The following is a 24562-nucleotide window of genomic DNA, read 5'->3' on the forward strand; positions in this document are numbered from 1 at the left end:
AAACACAATGATGAGGCAAACAAGGCTACGGTCCCCAAATCTCTTGTTGTGTGCCATTTTGTGTGGTGGTCAGATGTGTTTGTATATTGCAAGGAATTATAATATTGAATTAGTTGCATAAAATCCTACCCAAGAAAAATTTTTTTCCTGCCCAAGACATTTTAAAATAAAAGGCTTGCAAATGGAATACCTGCTCTAGCTATGAAAAATGTGTTCTGAAAGCACAGAGGGAACATTTGCAACTTGAAACTTTTCATCAGAAATTGAGAGAACTCAAGGTCAGTTTAATATTAATTCCCACCCAGCTCTTTCATCTAACAGATATCAAGTTGCATTTGAATCTGGTAAAGAGATATAAATTTAGGTCCGTTTAGCCTTCATAGGACAAATTCCTTGAGAAATATTCTGTATCTGTCTATTCAGTCTTGAGTATCATTAGGTTATTTTAAGGTGAAAATGACCAAAACTTACCTTTTTCATAGAAAGGGAAATTCATTTCTGGTAAGTTGAAATTGCCTTTGAATAATTTATAGGGAACAGAGAATTCATCAGATCTCATATCATCAGCAGCCATGAGATTGCCTTGTTCTGTAATGGGTGCTATGGGAACTGGGAAGCTGGAGTTGGTTAGCATAATTTCTAACCAGAATCTCATACAGGTTAAAGGGAGGCAACATTTAAGAAATGGAAAGTCTGAGTCAAAACTATGTAAAAAGGAACCTTAAAAAAAAAAAAACAGCCTCAGTATAAAGGATATTCTCTAGACCTCCTACCCCAATGCTGATATTCACTGTACCATAGTTTTCAGACAATATGCAGGGCCTTGTCTCATAATATCACCACCCTCTTCTCCTTTTCATTAGGTGGGGAGGTGATAATAATAGAAACAACAAGATAAAGTAATATAGCCAAATAAAATGAAAACAGTTTAACCTGAACAAAGCGAGAAAAGACCTCCAATTCATTGCTGATTAGCTGCTTATTCTTCTATTCAAATATTAGAATTCTCTCTCCCACTCTTTTCAAGTAAACTCTATGCCCTAGGTGGGGCTTGAACCCATGACCCCGAGATTGCAAGTCACATGCTCTACCAACTGAGCCAGCCAGGTTTCCCTCTCCTACTCTTTCAAACCTGCTGCTGAAGCAACTACCTTGAATCCTTTTTAAAATTTAGAAATTTATCATCTTGGGACTTCCTCTAGATCCCATGTATAATCGTCTTGTTCATTAGTTTAAAATGCTTATTGACCATCTTTTGTGTGCAAGGGACACAGCTGATCATTAGTCTAAAAACCAAGTTGAATAGTACCAAGCTCCTACTCTCATAATGGGTGGTAACTGAACTTAAACTTGTACCTTGGGTCGTATTTCTGCACACATAATGGGGGAATAAATTCCAGATGGAAGTAATAGCCTGGGGAAAGGCTGGATAAGAATGTAGTTGGACCCAACCAAGGAACTCTAAGTGGACCAATTTGATTGCATAGTGAGGTATATAGGGAAGACTAATAGAGACAGATTGTAAAGATAGACCAAAGCCAAATACTAACAAACCTTAAATTCACAATAGAGAGCTGTACCTTGTGTGGGTGGCAATGAAGAATCACTGAGTAGTTTTGACCCCCCAAAGCATAAATGAAAGATAAATTAAGTTATTCTTTAGATTGTGGGGCAGTGCTGGGAGGTTGGTTTGTAGGGTGAATTAGAAAGCCTTGCATTAATTCAGGCAAGAGATAAGGGGCTAAATTTGGGTGATGGCACCAATCAGGAGAGAATCAAGGAGAGAAAATCGACCTCAGAAATATCTTAGTTATGTATCTGTTATTCCAAACTTTTTCTTGCTATCCTACCTTGCTTTCCACCACTCTTATATACTCTATCCCACTATAGACACCCACTTTACAGTGCAGTGACCAACTTCTCCAGCCCATAGATAAGGAAGTCCTTAACCTGGAGTCCAAAGACCCCTGAGAGTACAATATTAAAAGCTCCTTGGACCTGGATGGGGGAAAAATTACATCTTTATATTCAGTCACCTCTAACTGAAACTTAAGATTTTCCTCCATTATAAAATAGGAAACAAATCACTATAAAATTAGCTGTTCTGTCAGCTTTTTAGTAACAGAAATTATAGATATGTCATATTACAGTTATTGTCCATATATTAATATATAGTTTGTATTCATCACTATTTTAAAAGTAAGACAGCAGTTAGGCCCATTACATCCTATTGTCTAATGTGTGACTAAAGAGGCAAATGCTACCGTATCTCAAATTTGTCTTTAATATTTTGATAATGGTATTTCAGTATAATTGATTTCCTTTGTAATCCTATGTGATTTTGGTGAACACATTTTAAAATGTTAGTCTTAAAAAAGATACCCAAGCTTCTCCAGACTGCCAAATATCAAGAAGCCTTGTAGAGATCTGGATCATCATTTGAGGTCATGTCCTGACACAATTTCATCACCATCTTCAAGGTCTAGCTCTCTATGCTTGAGAGAAAATATTCCATCTGTCCCTCCTAAAGGCAGCTTTGTTTTTGTCCATCACCTGTAGACCAGGGAGGGAAAAATATCCCCTCATTTGCCACTTTATTGCTAGTTTCACCTCTTCCTTCCTACCCTCACCTCTATTAAAACTTCTTGTATTTTATGAACTTTCTTTCGTATACACTCAGAATGCCAATGCTTCTGTAACCAAGCATAATCTCCATCTCCATTTTGTCCTTTTTTTTTTTTCCTGGAGAATTCTTTCTATGTGAGATAAATACCATACTATTCCTGGATCTAGTCAGTTTGTCCTTGCTGCATACCGGAAGCCAACAACGTTTAAAGGTGAACGCCAGTCTGTATTAATTCACTTCCTTGTAAGTGGGAGCAGGAGGTGAGAGAGGAATTTCCTGCTGGGAAATTAATGCTGCAGTAGGCACCTTGACAGGACTGTTGACTATCCAGTAACGTGGGGAGAAAAGGCAGGAAGGATATTATTGACTGAACAATGGATAAAAGGTATTTTTAGGGGACAAGATGTGCACCAAACTTAAATTTCATCTAGGACTGACCCTGACTGCTCCCACTGAATTCTTGCGCACTGCGAATCTTGGCACATGTGCATAAATTGATAACCTCTGTTACATAACTTTTGAAAGGGCACAGGCTTAGGCCACACACTGAAAATGAAAGCACAAGGAATATTTTCTTTGTTGACATTGTGATGAAATTAGAATAATGTTTACCAGCAGATTTTGTTTTCATGAAAGTGCCTTCCAATTTACCTCATTTTCTATAACCAAGAGATGGCAATGGCAATGGGAAAGAAGAGAATATGCATACTATAGAACTTTGTGGGGATTCCACTGTGCTTTTGTGTTGTTAGGTCTTTTTTTCTTTTAACATATACATTCAATGACTAATGACAAAAAATAATTAGCTGGCAAATTGTACAAGACATTTTCATTGATATTCTCTCCCATATTGCAAGTAAATAATGAGGTTTCAGGGGTTGTTTCTGAAAATCTGTAACTTGACACTTTCAGCAATAATCAAGAAAATAGGAATGTGAAGTTTGATCTTTGAGATTGGAGCTGTGGATGCAAAGATTTCTAGTGTCACAAAAGGTAGGCTTAGAATTCAAATGACTTTCATAATTTGAAGGAATTAATGGGTGGGGACAGATATATACTAAGGGAAGGGGAGTCAAATGCATATTTGTGTGAGACCAAAACTGTGAAGGGGTTAGTGGGCCATAAGCATCCAGAAAGCAAAACCTACCTTGAAAATGCAAAAATGTTCACTCTCTGGCTACTGTGAAGCCACTGTTTCTCTAGGACCGGGAGTGCTTTTTCTGACTGCAATGTCTGTGGAGACAAGAAGGAGGAGGGCAACTGTCACAGGAGAGGTCAACCTCCATAGAGTACTAAGAAAGGAATTACTAGGGGTGCCTGGGTGGCTCAGTCGGTTCAGCATCTGACTTTGGCTCAGGTCATGATCTCATGGTCTCGTCGTTAGTGGGTTGGAGCCCCTCGTCAGGCTCTGTGTTGACAGCGTGGAGCCTGGAGCCCACTTCAAGTTCTGTTTCTCCCTCTCTCTCTGCTCCCAAAATAATTTTAAAAAAAGAAATTACTAAAAAAAAAAAAAAACCCAAAAGTGCAAGGATATGACATTTGAAAAAAAAGAAGGTCGTGGGAATTAAGATGAACAGGCCAGTATTGCTCCATAGTGGTATTCAAAGAGGCCACAGGACAATGTGCTGAGTTGTTCATACGTAAATTATTTTCAGTTTAAGGGTTTATCCTTTCCTCTGCGATTATGTCCTTCCTAATTTTCTGGTGTTAAATTGCCTTTTCTTTTTAAATTACAAATGATAGTAGCTTTTCCTTAAACCCTCCTTTTGGGGAAATTTTTTTTTTAAAGAAAACTGAGAAGTACATCCAATCTCCCCAACTCCTTTTCATTCTCTACTCTTAGCATGGCTAGTCCAGACTAGTGAATACCTGAACTTGTTCATTACATAAGCCTTTCAGAAAAATTTAAGCACATATTCTCAGTATATGGGACTTAACTTATAAATTATATTGATATGCTGCCCTGATAATATATACTGATATTATTAAACTTACACACATAAAAATATAAATTTAAAAGGATGAAATGAAAAATAAACATTAGAACTTTTTACTTATTGAAGATTCTAGGTCACCTGGGTGGCTTATTAGGTTTCAGCGTCTGACTTCAGCTCAGGTCATGATCTAACAGTTTGTGAGTTTGAGCCCCACGTGGAGCTCTATGCTGACAGCTCAGAGCCTGGGGCCTGCTTCAGATTCTGTGTCTCCTTCTCTCTCTACCCTTCCCCCACTCGTGCTGTCTCTCTGAAAAATAAACATTAAAGAAAATTTTTTTAATTAAAAAAAAAAAGATTCTAAAGAACCCGTATGTTCTCTCTCATCTTAAAAGTATTGTTGGGACGAACTTATTTAATATACCTTATTAAAAAAAAAAATCTTGGCACTTTGTGAGACCCGAATTCAAAGGCCTAGCTAAGAATTCAGTTTATTTTCATACATAGTTTTAGTGGCTGTCATAACTAATATACACACTTTACAAAGATAGGGATCCAAACAGAAGAAATGCCTTATTGGCTACACTTCTTAAATCATGGTACTCATTTTCAATCCCATTCACCAATTGTGCAAAGGTTTTTTATTTACATTTGGCTAGTAAATTTCCTTCTTCCCTGATGTCAGTCACTCATCCATGCAAACTATCTATTTTTAACAAATGGATTTAGAACATCTTACTTGGAAGATTTTTAAATTCTAAGTCCCTAAAATGTAGAAATATGAGTTTTTATAGATGAAACCCACTCTGTATGGCAACTAAAACATTAATGAGAGAAATATCCCCCAAATACTTTCTTCATAACATGAGTTTCTTTCAAAAGCAGCTCCTTTCTCATCCATTATTAAAATGTGACCTTTACCTTGAAGGGGCAAATCAAGTCTGCTTATTTTTTCAAATATCTGCTAGGTAACACACTACTGATAGCTACTTGTCATCACAAAAGGTCAACAAAGCTGCAAGTGAGGGTTTTTTTTTTTTTTTTTGGTTGGTTGGTTTGTCTGTTTGTTTGTTTAGTAAAGAATACAATATATGATGAATCTTAAATTTGGCATGTTATCTTCCTGTAACATAACCAGGAAACCTCTGTATTGTGCAAAATTTTCAAGATCACTGCCCCATATCATTATAAATTATTATAAAGTGTTTTTAAATATAATGTAATCCAATTTCTTAATTCCCTTACCCACATCCTAATTTAACATTGCAATATGCTGAGAGTGAACACACAGCCGTGGGTATGCAGCTAATGCCTCCCAGTATGGAATGCACACGCTGCCCTTGGGAGGTGGAAACGTGGGTGCATGTTCCTAGCTAGTAACTGCCTGAACTACAGGCTACATGACAATATATAGCAGGGACAAGCTATATATTAAATATTAATAAAGCTCAATTAAAATTATATTTGTAGATAAAGTTCTAAAAATAGAAATTCTATTATTTTCTTCTTGCATCTCAGTCACCGAGGTGTACATACCATGGATAGCAAGGTCTTAATCAATTTGGATAATGTGCTTTTCAAATTTTTTAATTGACTGCCAAAGGCCAATTTGTTTAAATGGCAAAGTTTATTAATTAACATTTTCAATTTTCTTTATGAACACATTGGGCTATTGTATAGAGCATAGTGTCCACAATTCTTTAATTTGTCTAAGAACAAACTAAAGAACTTAAAGAACTTTGTTCTTAGACAAATTAAAGAATTTAAAGCCTAGAAAATAACTATAGATAAATTAAAATAATGAATTTCTTTTAAGGAACATTGTTGAAACAAAAACAAATTCCTGAAAACAATCTTTATGGATCTTTTCTAAAATATTAAACTGCCTGAGACGAAAGAAATCTATATTACAACGTGGTATTGGAGCCAGACTCTCCTGCTGATCTATGAGCACATAGCCCTTGGGCTTCTGTGTCTGAGTTTTCACAAGAAGAATCTAGACACAGCCTTTCCTGCTGGTTCACTAAGAATGACATTCTCACTATTAAAAGATGTATTTGGTTTCTATTAATACCACTATTATCAGGATTTTGTGATTGTTACTCAAAAAGCTCAACCATTGAAGTTAAATACAAACAGAAATTTAATTGAAGGTTACTAAGACATAAATAGCCTGAAACAAACATCCAAGCAGTAAAGTAATGAAAACACTAGCCTTTATATATTGTTTTAATTGATTTTTCATGAAATTGATAGTATAAAATTAGGAGACTATAACAAAGAGCTATAAAAGCATAAGCTAATGAAATTAGTATAATTGTGCCATATAAAATGGCCAAGAAATAGCAAGTTGCCAGAAATTTTAAATAATATTTTTATATTTGCAAAGGTATGTATTCTTGCGTTTATTGATTACTGTACTCATTGTTAAAAGGATGAATTTCAAAAATACAGTCAACTCTCATTATTCTCAGGAGTTATGTTCTGTGACAACTGCAAACATTGAATTAGTGAATACTGAACCATTCTTCCTAAGGGAAACAAGGTTAGGTTCCCACATGCCTCTGGTCACAACACTTTTCTTGAACCTATCAATATACTACCTTGTTTTATGTGTGTTTCTGTTTAAATATACTTTAATATCTACTGTTAATTTGTTAACATTGAATTTGCAGTCTTACAGCACTGTAACTTAGGCTTGAATGAAGCTTATCTAATGCAGATGACAAGCTCTGACAAGCTCTCCATGAGGCACGTCATAGCCTTCTTGCACTTAGGAACTCTTGCCAACAATTCAACGAGAACAAAATTACCCACACACAAAGTAACAAAAACAAAAATGAAAAAAATGTAAAAACACAAAATACATGGCCTAAATATACCAGGAAAAGGACACTTGTTTACAAAATAAGAGCTGAAACGAGAAGACAGAGAGCATTACTTTGTTCAGCCTCAGCTGGGCACACAAGACAACTCAATATTTTGCAACTTTACACATGACCGTGAATGACCATGAAAGTACTATGAGTATTAATTTGGGGGTTACAAGTAAATTTTAGTAAGTATGCACATTCACAAATATGGAATTCGTGAATAATGAGAACCAACTGTTCTGTTCCTTATAAAACCCAAATTAACAGAAAAATAGGGAAGTGAAATACGAAAGATGATTGTTTTTTCATTGTCAAGTTTTACTAAAAAATGGAAAGCAGGTATTAAAGTAAAAATGGCAAATATTTATTAAGGGTTTCTTATGAGCAAATAGGACTCTGTTAAGCTCTTAACAAAGTTTTAATTTCAATAACTCACTTATATAGTTGACATTATTAGTCACATTTACAGATGAGAAAACTGAGGCTTAGGAGGGAAAACATATTCCCCACATTCATGCAGCTCATAATTGGTTTAGCTAGAACTCAGTGTAGATTCAAAGGTCAGAGTGCTCCTGCATTTCCATGAAATACGACTTTCCTAAATGTAATTGTAGGCTCTTATTTTGAAATTGACTGATAAATTTACTACAATGGCCCTTTTCATCCATAACCCAGTGGCAGTTTTTAAAACATTTTTTCCTTTGTTCAGGTTCTTATAAACTTTGCATCTAAATATTGTTCATCTTAACCATGCATAAATATTCCGTTGACATTCTTGTAAATTCTGTGGAACATAAAAAAGTAAATGTAGACTTTCAGATAGCATAATTCTTTTTTTCTTGTATTTTGTTCAGGAACACACTCTTTTGAACTCATACTTGATCAGAGAGAAATTAGGAAATGTGTTCTTTCAGAAACCCCTAAAGTAAATCACTCCTTGCATCTGAAACATGCAGCTAACTCTTCTCTATATTTTGTTACGAGTAATTGGAGATTGTGTCACTTCTCTGTTCAAAGTTCCAGTCATTCTTTACTATTCATAAACAAAGTCAAACTCCTCAGCCTGGCATTTAGAGTCTCCGTAACATGAGTCCAACTTCCAGACTTAACCCATGTAGCTTTCCTTAGTGCTTAACTCTGCTCCATCTAGCCTCTTCTAGTTGCTGCTACCCCAGAATACTCTTTCGCTGCAATTCCTGTGCCATTTCTCACATCGTTCCTTGGCTCTCTTACCCTCCAACATCTATAGATGCCAAAATATGGCCTCCTTCATAAGACCGTGTCAGTATCTGCAGATTATAATTAACTTATTCCACCTCCATACTTCTGTGTCTGTGTCTTTAAGAAAGTGCCTACACATCGTAGGTGTTCAACAAATGTTAGTTAAATTGAAATGAAAGAAAAGAGTCATGAATATCTGAAACTTAAGCATTATCTCTTAGGACACCTTCTACACAAGAAAGCAGAGATATAATTTCTGACTCTTGTTGAAACTTTTCCGTGAGGACAGACTAGCTATTTGGTTATCAATCAATAAGTCGACACTTTATTTTATTTTTAACTTTTTTAATGTTTATTTTTGAGAGAGAAAGAGACAGAACATGAGCAGGGGAGGGGCAGAGAGAGAGGGAGACACAAATCAGAAGCAGGCTCCGGGCTCTGAGCTGTCAGCACAGAGCCTGACATGGGGCTTGAAGTCTTGAACGGCAAGATCATGACCTGAGCTGAAGTTGGACACAACCAACTGAGCCACCTAGGTGCCCCAATGAATTGACACTTTGTACAAGTTTTAAAGCTTTTTGTTTTTGCTGGCATTTTCTATACCATCTTAACTGCCTATAAAGGTATTTACTACCCACGGATTTCGTGAATCCAAATCTTGGTCTGGTGAGATCTTAGACCACATTAGGAACCCTCTTCTGATCTGTAGAAGATGTGGGGATAAATTTCATTCATGGTGCTCTTGTGAACATAAACATGTCTACATTCTTGCAGTTAATTCCCAGTGTGAGAATGAAGAGCAACTAACAGCACCTTGTTTATGAAGCGGAGGGTGTGTTGAGGAAGTAGTGATGGAATGGGGAAGAGTGCCAAGAAATAGAACGCTGAAAAGTAGATCAGAATGAGATGATAGAGAGCCTTATTAAACAATGAATGGTGTTTGGGCTTTATTCTATAAGTTATGAGGGCTCATTGGAGGCTTTAAGCAAGGATATGACATATTCAGAGGAACATTTTTTTTTTTTTTTACAGATCTGTCTTTTAAGCATGGCAGCATAAAGCATTAGCTAGAAAGGAAATTGTTAGCAGGGGAGTTTAGGATAAATGCTTTATTTACCCTCCTGGTGGGATAGGAAAAATGTAGCTTTCTGGAAATCACTAGGGAGACAATCTCATGAGGAAACAAGAGTTGCTGGGTCTCAAGACATCTTCTCTCACCCACTTGGAAGATTTCTCAATCCTCAGCTTCTTGTGTCCCAAAAGAACATAATTTCAGCACTGATAAATTGACTCTTTCCTGTAGATTTTGAGTGACTTACAAAATGTTCATTACTGATGGGGGAACCCGCTTCAGTGAGTTTCAGCTTGAGAACATTTGTGACAGGAAGGAGTAATGATAAAAATATGGGACACTAGGGGTGCCTGGGTGGCTCAGTCTGTTGAGCGTCCGACTTCGGTTCAGGTCATGATCTCACAGCTCGTGAGTTCAAACCCCGTGTCGGGCTCTGTGCTGACAGCTCAGAGCCTGGAGTCTGCTTCGGATTCTGTGTCTCCCTCTTTCACTGTGCCCCTCCCTCATTCATGTTCTGTCTCTCTCTCAAGAATAAATAAAACATTTAAAAACATTTAAGAAAAAAATATGGGACACTATTAACCAGGGGCATTTCTTTCAAGTTTTCTCACTCAAGCTTCTTTTATTTTTAAAATTTTAATTCCATTATGATTAACATACAGTGGTATATTAGTTTCAGGTGTACAATACAGTGATTCAACAATTCTATACATTAGTCAGTGTTCATCATAATGAGTGTACTCTATTTTTTTCTTCTAAGATTTCATTTTATTTTTTTAACATTTTATTTATTTTTAAGAGACAGAGAGAGACAGAGTACCAGCAAGAGAGGGGCAGAGAGAAAAGGAGACACAGAATCTAAAGCAGGCTCCAGGCTCTGAGCTGTTAGCACAGAGCCAGACATGGGGATCAAACCCACAAACTGTGAGATCATGACCTGAGCCAAACTAGAATGTTTAACCACTTAAATCACTAAGCCACCCAGGCACCCCTCTAAGATTTTATTTAAATTCAAGTTACTTAACATATAGTGTAGTACTGGTTTCAGGAGTAGAATTTAGTGTTTCATCACTTACATACAATACCCAGAGCTCATCACAACAAGTGCCCTTTTTAATGCCCACCACCCATTTAACCCATCCCCCACCCACCTCCCTTCCAGCAACCTTCAATTTGTTCTCTAGAGTTAAGTCTCTTACAGTTTGCTTCCCTCTCTGTTTTTATCTTATTTTATTTTTCCTTCCCTTCCCCTATGTTCATCTGTTTTGTTTCTTAAATTCCACATGAGTGAAATCATATGGTATTTGTTTTTCTCTATCTTATTTTGCTCAGCATAATATACTCTAGTTCCATCCACATCATTACAAATGGCAGGATTTCATTTTTTGATGGTAGGGTAATATTCCATTATATATTCATATATATGTATATATATATGTGTGTGTGTGTATATATATATATATATATATATATATATATATACATATATATATATATATATACACACACACACACACACATACCACATCTTCTTTACCCATTCATCAGTCAATGGACTTTTGGGCTCCTTCCATAATCTGGCTCTGAAAATGCTGCTATAGACATTGGGGTGCATGTGCTCCTTTGAGTCAGTATTTTCATATCTTTTAGATAAATACCTAGTAGTATAATTGCTGGGTCTTAGGGTAGCTCTATCTTTAACTTCCTGAGGAAACTTCACACTGTTTTCCACAGTGGCTGCACCAGTTTGCATTCCCAACGAGAGTGTAAGAGGGTTCCCCTTTCTCCACATCTTCGCCAACATCTGTTGTTTCCTTAGTTGTTAATTTTAGCCATTCTGATAGGTCTGAGGTGGTATCTCAGTGTGGTTATGATTTGTATTTCCCTGAGGATAAGTGATGTTATGCATCTTTTCGTATTTCTGTTAGCCATCTGGGTGTCTTCTTTGGAAAAATGTCTACTCATGTCTTCTGCCCACTTCTTAACTGGATTATTTATTTTTTGGGTGTTTAGTTTGATAAGTTCTGTATAGATTTTGGCAACTAGCCCTTTATCTGATATGTCAGTTGCAAATATTTCCTCCAATTCTGTAGGCTGCCTTTTAGTTTGTTGATTGTTTCCTTTGCTCTGCAAAGTTTTATATCTTGATGAAGTCCCAAGAGTTCATTTTTGCCTTTGTTTCCCTTGCCTCCAGCAACATGTCTAGTAAGAAGGTGCTATGGCCAAGGTCAAAGAGATTGCTGCCTGTGTTCTTCTCTAGGATTTTTTGATAGTTTCTTGTTTCACATTCATGTCTTTCATCCATTTTGAATTTATTTTTGTGTACAGTGTAAGAAAGTGGTCCAGTTTCATTCTTCTGTATGTTGCTGTCCAGTTTTCCCAACACCATTTGTTGAAGAAACTGTTTTTTTTCCATTGGATATTCTTTCCTGCTTTGTTGAAGACAAGTTGACCATATAGTTATGGGTCCATTTCTGGGTCCTCTATTCTGCTCCATTGATTTATGCCTCTGTTTTTGTGCCAGTACTATACTGTCTTGATGACTACAGTTTTATAATACAGTTTGAAGTCCAGAATTGTGATGTCTCCAGCTTTGTTTTGCTTTCTCAACATTACTTTGGCTGTTCAAGGTCTTTTCTGGTTCCATACAAATTTTAGAATTGTTTGTTGTAGCTGTGTGAAAAATACTGGTGTTATTTTGATGGGGGTTGCATTGAATGTGTAGATTGCTTTGGGTAGTATAGACATTTTAACAATATTTGTTCTTCCAGTCCATGAGTATGGAATGTTTTTCCATTTCTTTGCATCCTCTTCAATTTCCTTCGTAAGTGTTCTATAGTTTCATAGCATAATAAGTGTACTCTTAATCTCCTTCACCTATTTCACCCACTTCCCCTCTGGTAACGATTAGTGTGTTCTTTATATTTAAAAGTCTATTTATTTGTCTCTTTTTTCTTTGTTCATTTTTTTTAATTCCACATACGAGTGAAATCACATGGTAATTTTCTCTGACTGCTTATTTCCCTTAGCATCGTACATTCTAGATCCTTCCATGTTGTTGCAAATGGCAAGATTTTATTTTTTATGGCTGAGTAATATTCCAGTAAATATGTGTATGTATGTATGTGTGTTATATGTTTGCATATATGTATATATATTATATACCACCCTTCTTTATCCATTCATCTATGGATGGACATTTGGGCTGCTTCCATAATTTGGCTATTTAAATAGTGCTGCAATAAACATAGGGGTGCATATATATTTTTGAATTAGTGTTTTTATATTCTTTGGGTAAATGCCCAGTAGTAGAATTACTGGATCATATGGCAATTCTATTTTTAATTTTTTGAGAAACCTTCATACTGTTTCCCACAGTGGCTGCACCAGTTTGCATTCCCACCAACAGTGCAGGAGAATTCCTTTTTTTTTCCACCTCCTTGCCAACACTTGTTGTTTTTGTGTTGTTGGTTTTAGCCATTCTGACAGGTCTGAGGTGATAGATATCTCACTGTAGTTTTGATTTGCATTTCCCTGAGGATGACTGATGTTGAGCATCTTTCCGTGTGTCTGTTAGCCATCTGAATGTCTTCTTTGGAGAAATGTCTGTTCATGTCTTTTGCCCATTTTTAAATTAGATTATTTATTTTTTCACTCAAGTTTCTTTTAAAGTAGAGGGAAGCAAAAAAGCAAAAAATGCCTCTTCTTGAGTAGCAGGTTTCTATTAATAATATTTTACACCTATTATTTGCTAGCATTTACTTTACTACCAGGCATTGTGCTACATACTTGGGATATCTCATTTCATTTACTCTTCCTAACAAAGATATGAGATGTGGAAACTGAATTTCACCAAGACTAGGCACTTACTTAGAGTCACACGATTACTAAGTGGTGTTGTCAGAATTTAAGTATAAGTTCACAGCCCAGGCTTTCTCCTGTTGGTTACACTATCTGTAATATACAGGTATGTACAATAGTAATTGTACTGGATTTGGTGTCAGACAGGCTGTATTCAGATTCCACTCTAATACTCACTAGCCTTGTAAATTAGGTAATTTACTTAAGCCTCAGTCATTTCTTCTGTCAAGTTGGACCCAGAATGCTTGACAAATGGGGCACTTGAGGATTAAGCTATAAAAGGTTCTAGTCACACAATTAATGTTATATTCCTTCCTTACAATAAAGTGGATTCCATAATTGGAAACACTTCTGCTATATTCTTGCCTTCAGAGAATGTGACATTTGGCCAAAGACTCAAAGTCAGAGAACAAACAGCTATGTGTCCAGTCAGAGAATAACAACCACTAGGATCCACAAAAGGAGAGGGTCTGGGGTTTTAAGAAGAGCAGGCATAAGCCATGTGACAGGAGCAGAGAGCCAGGGAAAGGCTGGCTAAGAAATGGCTTGAGAGGTGGGCAGGGTCTTGTAAGTCAGGTGTTGGGAGTGTGGATTTTATTTTACACTCAATGGGAAGTCATGGATCTTTACCAGGTGGATGGTATGATGCCTGGGTAAGCAGAAGAATGTATCCCGTTCCCCACACCGTGCTCCCAACCCAAAGATGCCCACATCTGAATCCCTGGAACCTGTGACTATATTACTTTACTTGGCAAAAGGAACACTGTGGTGTGATTAAGTCAAGGGTCTTGAGATGGGGAGATTATCCTGGATTTTCTGGGTGGGCCCAGTGTCATCACAAGGCTCGCCATCACTGGGAGATGGGAAAGTCAGACTCAATGACAAAGGAAGCAGAGGTTTAAGTGAGGCAGGGCCATGAGCCTAAGAATGCAAGCAGCCTCTAAAGCTGGAAAAGGTAAGAAAAGGATTCTCCTCTAGAGCTTCTAGAAGGGACACAGCCCTGCCAACACCCTAATGTTAGCCCAGTGAAGATGATTTCAGATTTCTGACTTCCAGAACCATTAGAAAATAAACATATCATGTGTTAAGCTGCTAAATTTGCTACAGCAGCAGCAGCAAACTAATCCAATGCCTATGGCTTCTGAGTGGAGAATGGCTTGAAGACGGGATGGAGGGTAGAACTGGGAGGCTAGCTGAGATGCTATTACAGTGATCCAGACAAAGTAGGTCTGTCCAAGAGTAATGGTGGCTGCACAGAGCTGCAATAATGGGACACACTGGAGATATATTTTGGAGGTAGGGCTGATAGGACTTGCCAAATTCCCCTACCTCCTAAACCATTCTTTGTTTTGGCAGGACCTGGAACCCCTGGGTACTATTTGGCACACTAGAGTCATCAGTCCTAGGAAGCAAGTGCTTCTTTACTAGGTAACTGATTTGACAAATAAATAATTTACTCACCAACCGGAAACATCTAGCCAATGGGAAAAAGCAACAGAACAACAACAACTCAGAGCCCAGACTGAAAAAGTCAAAAGGCAAACTCTTTGGTTTTATACTGTCATAAAGAATGAAAAAAGCAAGGCCCAAGACAGCAGCTGGCACAAAAGTGAATGCCTTTGAGGGTGAAAATGTGCTTGTGGTCTAGTTCCAGGCTCTGCAGAATTTCCTTCTTAGAAGGAGTAACAAGAATGATTTTCTCTGTAGCAGAAAAGAGAAGGAAAGTAATAACCTTTTTAACCGAGCAGCATTTGTCAGACCTTTCCAAGCACCATCCTGCACCCCTTCAGGCCACCCGAAGGCCAGGCCTCCACTTGCTATTCCAATGAGACATTCCTATAGGCAAGATTTCATACCATGGCCTCTGCTCACCATCCTTGCACCAAAGCCCAGAGCTGTCTAGAATGCCAGCTTGAGGACTGAAGACCCAAGGTGGGGGGAAATCCCATGGGAGACCAGCCATCCTGCCCTGTCACAATATAGGCATTTCCTTCCCAGGGAAAAGACTAAAATAAGCCTTCACTCCACCAAAGCTTCCAGGACCTTATTGGATTTCCCTAAAATCACCTCCCCAACACTAGCTCCAGCACCCCAGCTCATCACACCTTTCTCCAACAGCACCCACAGTCAATCTCAGCCTCCTAAGACTGATTCCCAGCTGCCCCACATTTTGCCTCATTGTGTTTTTCTGTGTGTGCCACACACTGCCCCTCCCCTCCAAGAAACCCTCTTTGAATCCTTAACTCTCCCTAGGAATTGAATCCACACCCAGTAGTTGAGGGAGGAGGCGAGACTTCCTCGTTTACACCATAGGCAGTGTGGAGTGCTCATGGGGAACCCAGGGGTTCAGCATCTTAGGGTGAGAAGCCCTTCTGCAGGGGTAAGGGAAGAGGGGAGTGTGCAAATGAGTTTCAGAACAGTGCATATCCCCTCTCTGGCCTCTAAATCCCTGGCTTGCAGGCTTGCATGTCATTGCTCTGTTCTCCCTTGCCTGGGGGTCTTCTATTGCTCCAGACTTTTGTCATAGAGTTTAGGAAGCCTCACCTCAACCCGGCCGGCAGGCCTCATTTTCCCCTTGCCCGAGAGAGCCAGAACAGATCGCTTTTCTGTTTTTTTATGTACACCACTTTGATTTAATGGTCCCATTTATGCCCCAAACTTGTCACTCTCGACTAATGCCACACCTTACCTTCTCCACACTCCCTAGATCCCCAGACTGATTTGTGGGTTAGTATCTCCATTTTTATCAATAATAAAAAAACCAAACTACTTTGCTATAAGAATAACACAGATGCCCGATGCTCATAAAGAAGGCGCCCTCTAGCTCTGATCCCTCCCATCAGAACTAGACTTCATCCCGGGTCTCTATTTTGGGAAGCTTTTCATCCCACAGGCCACAAAGGCAACCAATTGCCTGAAGAGAATAGCATTGTAATGAGCACAGAGGTCATTCTGGATACCATGTGCTGTTAGTTGATTACACACTTTTCCAAGGCTGCCCTTGGTACAGATGCAATGAATGCTAAATGGCATGTGCTGCTCGTTCCAGCAATTAGTTTTGATCTCTCTGGCTTAATGCTGTGTCCAGTTGTTCTGAAAGAGAAAAGAAATGCTCTGCCTCTGCACCATTTATTTTTATATATGCATTCAGTGAAGACTTACTGAAGCCTAGGCCCTCCTAGGCATTGTGCAGGATAAGAATAAAGCATTCTTCCCCTCCCTGGAGAAGCTCATAGCATAAAAAGAGGAGGAAAACATGTAAGGAAAATATGACATGCAGTATGCTACAATATTAGGAGGACGGAAAGAGCCCTTCATTCAACAAGTACATGCCAGGCATGGTTTAAGGCCTGTGGAAGTAAAGAAGGCAAAAGAGGCCCTTACTCTTCTGGGAGAAATGATCATTGCACTAGTACAAAAATTAAATATCCAAAATTAATTTAAATAGTGATAACTACAACTAATGGAACAGGAATGGGATGAAATGGAGGTTAGCTTAGAGCAGGTCTTCAGATAGACCTCTCTGGAAAGATGGCCTTCTGAGTGACACAATGGATCTAGCTGTAGAAGATCTAGAAAAGGAGCCACATGAGTAGGGGAAAGAAGTGCAAAGGCACTGAGGCAGGCACAGGCTGGGAGCTTTAGGAGAGAAGTGACAGTTTGGCCTCTAAGAATGGGTAAAATGACATTTCAGGAAAATAAAATGGCTTGAGCAAAGGCACACAACTAGGAAAGTATGAACTGCATGTGGTCAGAAACAAGCACAGATTCGAACCAAGGTCTAGCAAAACATGAAGTTCAGAAGATAAGATGAGGATAGACTATTTACAGAGAGCCCAGGGCCAGGCTGTGGCTATGGAGGATATTCTACGAGCAGGCAATGCTGCAGGTTTTAGGTCAGTTTCTGACTTGATAAGAATGCGCTTGGGGCGCCTGGGTGGCGCAGTCGGTTAAGCGGCCGACTTCAGCCAGGTCACGATCTCGCGGTCCGTGAGTTCGAGCCCCGCGTCGGGCTCTGTGCTGACAGCTCGGAGCCTGGAGCCTGTTTCCGATTCTGTGTCTCCCTCTCTCTCTGCCCCTCCCCCGTTCATGCTCTGTCTCTCTCTGTCCCAAAAATAAATAAAAAACGTTGAAAAAAAAATTAAAAAAAAAAAATTAAAAAAAAAAGAATGTGCTTTAGCAAGATTGCTCTGGTGTTAATGGAGACCTTTTTTTTTGCCTTGGACAAACAAATATTCCTTGTGCTTCCTATTCACTGATAAAAATTCATCTTCATGCCTAGATTTCTTGTAGGCATGGGCTACAAAATAGGCTGGGCTATAAAATAGTTTTAAGTAGGGATGGCAATCTAATTTGTGGGGTCCAGTGCAAAATGAAAATGTATGGCCCTTTGTTCAAAATGCAGTTTAGAAGCTTTTTCTTTCTTCAGCCATCTCTGTCTTGACTTGCCATGATGTTTTGTATTATTTAATATAAAATGACTCTCTCAAACATGAGGATACTGCCAGGCGAGTGCAGACCCTCACAGGCACCAGATATCTTCCATTCTACCCAACACTCTGGCATCCACACCCAGCACCTGCAGCAAGGGAAGGCAGCAGTGGTGTCTGGGCAGGATCAGGAGGCCAACACTCTGTCTCACAGAGGCAGGGAGGTAGAAGCACATGTGTGCAGAGGCTCCAAGCCCCTAGCACATACCCCGTTGTTCATCTTATTTCACTTACAAACGTAAATCCAAAGATAAAATATTTAAGAGTTTCAAGATGCTGATTGCATCCTTCTGCATGTGGGGCTTTGTGAGATGGCATGGGTGGCAAGCCTATGATGCCCATCCCAGACTGAGTCCTGAGGAGAGGGTAACTGCATCTCAATGTAGACTTCTTCCTCAGAACTTAAACCCAGTGAGCTACTGCCCCTCAGAAACACCTGTACTACTATCGTTCTATGAGATGCTTAACGTGTGTGTGTGTGTGTGTGTGTATGTGTGTGTGCGTGCACGCCAGGAGGAATGAGTGAAGGGTACACATTTCCTTGATTTCCCGTGGATATAAAATTATTTGAGAATAAAAAGTTGTGTACAGAAAGCCTTCACACATGTGCTGTTTTTCTGAAGGAGAGGAGGGAGGAAGGAGTCTAAGAGCAAGATTGACAAGATAAACCTAAAGCCACTTAGTGGTGCTTGGCTGGACATCAAAGGTTACCAGGCTTCCTCAGCCAGAAATGTAAACCTTGTCCTTGAGCTAGGAAAGGATGAGAAGAGAGTTGTCGGGCTCACATTCCAAAGGTGAAGGACTAACTAGCTTGTTTCTGACCACATTCATCCTGTTTAAATCCACTAAATGATCATTTACTAATTGCTCACCATGTGCAAGGAATGAACTGCACTGCTCTTTGCTCTCTGGCATTACAATTCAAGACAACTGCATTTTATGTAAGGAATGTTTTCCCAAGAGTGGACAGAATCCAAGACTAATCTTGACAGAGAATGGTGAATTCTAATTACCAGCTAAAGGAACACTACCTCAAGACAAGAGAGTTCTCTTGGTCCAAAAGTTTTGAAATTCCTGTCAATTTTTAAGTTTGGGAGTATTCACCTTATTTCTGATTTTGTGTTTGATGTTTACATAATACTACTCAAAATTTGCATAGTTCAAATTGGCATAAAGGATCTATACATAACACCATACAATATCATACAGGGATATTGTTGTAAAATAACAGATATAAAAAAGTATCTAGCACGATCTTTGGAACAAATGGGAAGGAATTAGAGACCTATTCTTTTTGCTGTTATATTCAATAATATTTCCAATAAGTCACAGTCTCCAATCCCAAGAATAGTATCGCTAAGCTATAAAAATGGGGCACATTTCATCTTTTTTATATGCAGGAGAATAAAAGTGCAGCTTAGAGAGCTAAAACATTTTAATATACCTTTTTTTAAGCTTATTTATTTGAGAGAGAGAGTGTGAGCAGAGTAGGGGCAGAGAGGGGGAAGAGAGAATCCCAAGCATGCTCCATGGTGTGAGTGCAGAGCCTAAAACATTTTATAAGAAAATTCCATTTAGCATTGAGGTTTTAATGTTTTTCCACTGAAGAGAAAATTAATACCTAGTCAATTCTACTTCTGTGCAAATGTGTAACACATTAAACCAACATATCATCCCAAAGCTGTGGTCTAGTCAGCAGTTAGAATACCTCTTGCATTATGTTGTTTTTCTTTGCCCACACCATGGGGAAAGGACTAATGATCAATGAAATCTCTTAATCAAAGGCTAGCAGTGGCAAAAGCCCTGTGCATGATCATTTGAATTGAGACACATAGCCCATAGTGTCCTTCAACTCTTGGGTAACAGCTAGTGAGTGAGGGACCCCATAAGCAGCAGAGCCAGGGCACTAGGGTTCAGATTGCTCAGCACCACCTTCATGCATATGACCATCTTCATGGCCACCCTTTGGCTCTAGCCATTGTCTGTGCTGTGTAGCATGTCCTCCAGGACCAATCTTATAACTTGGTGGAGTCTCAAGAATTGAAAAAGGCCAAAGCCATCAGACAAGTGGTGGCTTGTCTTCACACAATTCCATGAAGGGGGAAAGTTTTCTGAAAACAGAACTAGGGAAACTTGTCTCTGGAGAAGTATGTCATAGCTGTGAAGAAACACAGCAAAACACACTTATCCTAAAAGAAACTGGTGCTGGATACCAGGACTATAGGCTCCTTAACAGTTGTCTGCTTTGATCATGGTGTGTGTAACTGAGCGCTTCCTCTGGATCCAGCCTTGTCTTAGCTACTTTTGGGGGAAAACATATAATCCCTGCTCAAATGGAGCCTGTATTTACCTGGGTCCATAAGACCCACATGAAATACTCTTTTGAACAAGAGATTAAGAGTACCAGCCCTGGGTCTCACAGACCGGGATCCAGCCTCAGTCCTGCTAACTTGCTACCTGGGTGGACCCAGGTAATTCACTGAGTTTTTCCAAGCCTTTCTCCTGAACTATGAGGATAACAAAAGCCCTGACCTCCCCAGGTGAATGTGAGCATGGAACATAGTAAATCTGACCTTTATGAAATAAATCTCATTTCATGGAGACAGTCTCATGCTGTGCTTCAGTAAGTTTTGATTCACCTCCTAGATTTACCATCTATTAGCTGCATTTCCTTGGTCAAATTACTTAACCTCACTTGTCGCCATTTCGTGGTTTGTAGAATGTGGATAATGCAGCCCTCACAGTGAGATTGTTTTATAACCTTGCCACAATCAACAAGGAGTATTAAGACAATCCTTTTAAATGTGAAGAATCAGGGCCAGTCTGCTGACATTTTATTCTTCACTCAAGACAAGGTCAAACAGCATTCAGAGATCTTCTGTATTATTTTTAACAGTATGTTGGTGAAATTTATTTTCCATTTTCCAAAGATCTGAGCCATTCAGATTACTTCACCTGGACAGAAAGGGGTTTGCTAGAAACTCCCAGTCAACTCTGCAGACATGACACAGCAACTAATGCAAAATGGGGGAGGTGTTCTGACCCTTTCTGTCACCTCCCTGGGATTTCAGAGTGGAGCCCAGGATGGGCTATCTCAACTGAGGCAGGTTCATTGAGAAGGGTTCTCTCTATTATTGATTAGAAATGCTAAACCAGCAGGCAACTATAATTTTCAGATGCACAGAGAGATTTCTCACAGGAGTTTGACAAATATCACGTTCTTTCCCCTCACTCATATATACCTGTTGCTTTTCTTCTGAAAAGGGGGTACCCTAGTCTTATGGCATCTTACTTAAAAATAAGAGACCATAGTTCTGATTTGTTAATCTCATTTGGTTCTTCAAAAAAAGAAGAAAAATTTTAATTGTTTACTGAGTGTGAGAGGAATAAATAGGCCCATACAAAGAGCATATGACTAAAAAACTCCTAGATGAGATGATTAAATGATTAAAAGTATATAGCTCAGTGCCTGGTTCATACTAAGAGCTCAACCTCAATAAATATTAGTGAGTGCACACATATACACATATATATGCATCTATGCACATACACACACGTACGTACACACATACACACACTCATCCACATCCACACAAACTAAATGAAGCAATATAATTAACTCTCAATGATAGGGCACAGGCATTCTTTGTAGGCAGAGAGAGAATGGTGATGGCTCCAAGAGGTAAAAAGACTTCATGAAGGGAGAGGAATTAGAGCCAACCTTGAAGGTTGGCTAGAATATGAACAGGAAGAGGAAAGACAGGAGGACATGAATGGTGAGGGAAATGGAGGACAGGCAGGGAAGGAATGAGTGCTGTGTTCCTGGGACGGACGCTGAGGACAATTAATGAAACTGATAGAAATGATGGGTTCAGGTAATGGAGGGTATTGGGAATCAGCAAGAAAGACTTGACTACTTATTTTTTTATTTGTTCATAAGTCTATGTATCTGAGGAGACAGAAATAGCACAGTGTATTATTCAGGGAAACAGAACCAACAGGAAGTGTGTGTATATGTTTATGTATATATACACACATATACACACACACACAGAAGGGGATTTTAAGGAATTGGCTCATTGTAAGGGCTGGCAAGTCTGAATTCTATAGGGCAGTCCTGCTGGACACCCAGGGAAGAGTTGATGTTGCAACTGGAGTCTGAAGGCAGAAATCTTTCTTCTGGAAGACCTCAATCTCTTCAGAAATCTTTCTTCTGGAAGACCTCAATCTTTTTATCTTGAGGCCTTCAACTGACTGGATGAAGCCCACTAACTACACGGAGGGTCATCTGCTTTACTCCAAGTCTACTGATTTAAATGTTAATCACATCTAAAAAATACATCGCAGCAATATCTAGATTAATGTTTGACCACAGGTCTAGGCATCATACATAGCCTAGCCACTTTGCCATATAAAATTAGCCATCACACACAGTAATTTAAACAGAAGAAGTTTAACATGAAGAACAATTAACCAATGATAGGAAAGTAAGTATAAAGACAAAAAAAGAGAACTCTAAAAGGAATCTTAAGGTAGAAAGAGAGAGTACTCAAGGAAGCATTAACTTGGAAATAGGGGTACAAGCCTCATCAGAGAAAGTTGGTTGCAGTCACTGGTTGGTGGAAGATTTTGCTGGTCTGGCATGGCCAGAGTTGGTACCTAGCCTCTGGGCTAGCAGAAACAACCCCTGGGGCTCAGGTGAGCCAAGGCTGCTAGCCAGGTGTACAGTGAGTCAGAAGTACTGAGTGTGTCAAGCACTGCTGCTGGTGTGAGGCCCAGAGAGCTTGGTGTCTGCATTAGAACAGCCACAGAAACAAATGTCCAGGGCACTGGTGAGGTGAGGTTGACACTTGGCCATGCGGAGTGAGTTAGGTACATAGAAGATGCTGGAGTGCCACTGTGGGTGCTGCTGACACTGGGAGTTGCAGAGGAAGTCTCCCTCTATAATAACCTAGTGTACTTTTAGGTACCTCTGAGGCCCGGGGGCCATTTCCTACACGGCCAGCTCCACAGGGCTGAGGAGAGGGCTAGAACACAGACCTTGGTGTCTGGGGCTCCCCAGTATGCCACCAATGCCCAAATTGAGAGCTGTGGAACCCTGGAGAAGCTATATCCTATAAGCACTTAGCACTAGAAGAAATCTCAAAGGCTGAGGAATAGAGAAAAAATGTAGTACAATCTACAAGAACTAGGAAGAACAACCCTTCTTCCTGCAGTGTCCCTCCAGAAGTATGTGGTAGCAAGGTTTAATTTCATGCCAGCTGGTAAAGGAAAAATATTATAATTTTATGTTTAATATTAATATTAAAATATGAAGGTCACAGGTCTGTTTTCACAAATCAGGCAATGAAGGATAAATCTGGAGCTCAGAGGCAATAAACTGGCAAATAGTATCGTGGGAAGTGCCATGGAAGCAGACCTTGGGTGAGCGATGTCAGGCCCTTCAAATTACATTGTCAAGATTGTGCTGGCATCGAGAAGCTCAGCCAGGGGGCTGCTGTAGTGACATAGGCATGAGAGGCCAAGACCTTGGATCAAAGTGCTATCACTAGGAATGAAGTACAAGTTTGGAGTGAGATATTTCAAAGGAAAAACAGAATTCTTGCTTTAGGTTATCATCCTGCCTTAGTCTATTCAGGCTGCTATAACAAAAATACCATAGATTGGGTGGCTGAAACAACAAACATTCATTTCTCACAGTTTTGGAGACTGGGAAGTATAAGATCAAGGCGCTGGCAGATTTTGGGTCTAGTGCAGATCTTCTTCCTGATTCATAGATAGTGTCCTTTGTATGTGTCCTCACATAGCAGAAGGGGCAATGGAGCTCTCTGGACTGTCTAATATCATTAATGAGGGTTCCATCCTCATGACTTAATCACTTCCCAAAGGCCCCACCTCTTAGCACCATCACATTGGGGTTTAGGATTTCAGCATATGGATTTTGGACTTGGACACAAACATTCAGTGCATAACATACCCCAAATTACAAAAGCTTGGGGAGATCTGCAAAGAGATTAGAGAAAGAGAAACACTTTCCCTCAACTCTGAAGTGCTAAGTATGCTATCGTGTGTGTGTGTGGATAAACATCTGAATCCACTGAGGATCAGAACACTCCCTCTCAGAAGAACTGGGTCACTCCTTTCCTAATGAGGGTCAAAATAGGGCAGAATGAGGTAGGCAAAAGACCATGAGTAATAATGAGCACATTAGGTTTGGGAATCCCAGAGCCTAAGAACATGACCAGAAAAGGGGCTAAGGAATTCATTGTCCAGAATGAGACTGGCTGAAGACTAGCAAATCAGTCTAAGGCTAAAACCCATGGTGGGTCTTAGTACTTAGCATGAAGTCTGGCAGAAGGTACAGACACACTCAGTAGGTGTTGGAGAAAGGAAAGGAGCAAGAGAGAGCAGTAAGGAGAGAGAAATTCATTAAAGCCAGGATGTTAATCCAGGCATGACTGGACTAAAAAGCAGCCTCTCAGGAC

At 39.4% G+C, this 24562-nt stretch overlaps 1 protein-coding gene and 1 non-coding gene across 5 annotated transcripts in view; one reads left to right on the forward strand and one right to left on the reverse strand.

Moving 5' to 3' along the window:
* The window catches only part of LOC131509616 (uncharacterized), a 127493-nt gene that overhangs the window by 77505 nt on the left and 25426 nt on the right, over nt 1-24562 (forward strand). The gene's annotated exons all lie outside the window — the stretch shown is intronic.
* On the reverse strand, nt 1037-1110 carry TRNAA-UGC (transfer RNA alanine (anticodon UGC)). Its single transcript has one exon. It is a non-coding gene; the product is annotated as a tRNA-Ala (tRNA).

The sequence above is a fragment of the Neofelis nebulosa genome, chromosome 1, assembly GCF_028018385.1.
Source record: "Neofelis nebulosa isolate mNeoNeb1 chromosome 1, mNeoNeb1.pri, whole genome shotgun sequence".
NCBI classification, from domain to species: Eukaryota; Metazoa; Chordata; class Mammalia; order Carnivora; family Felidae; genus Neofelis; species Neofelis nebulosa.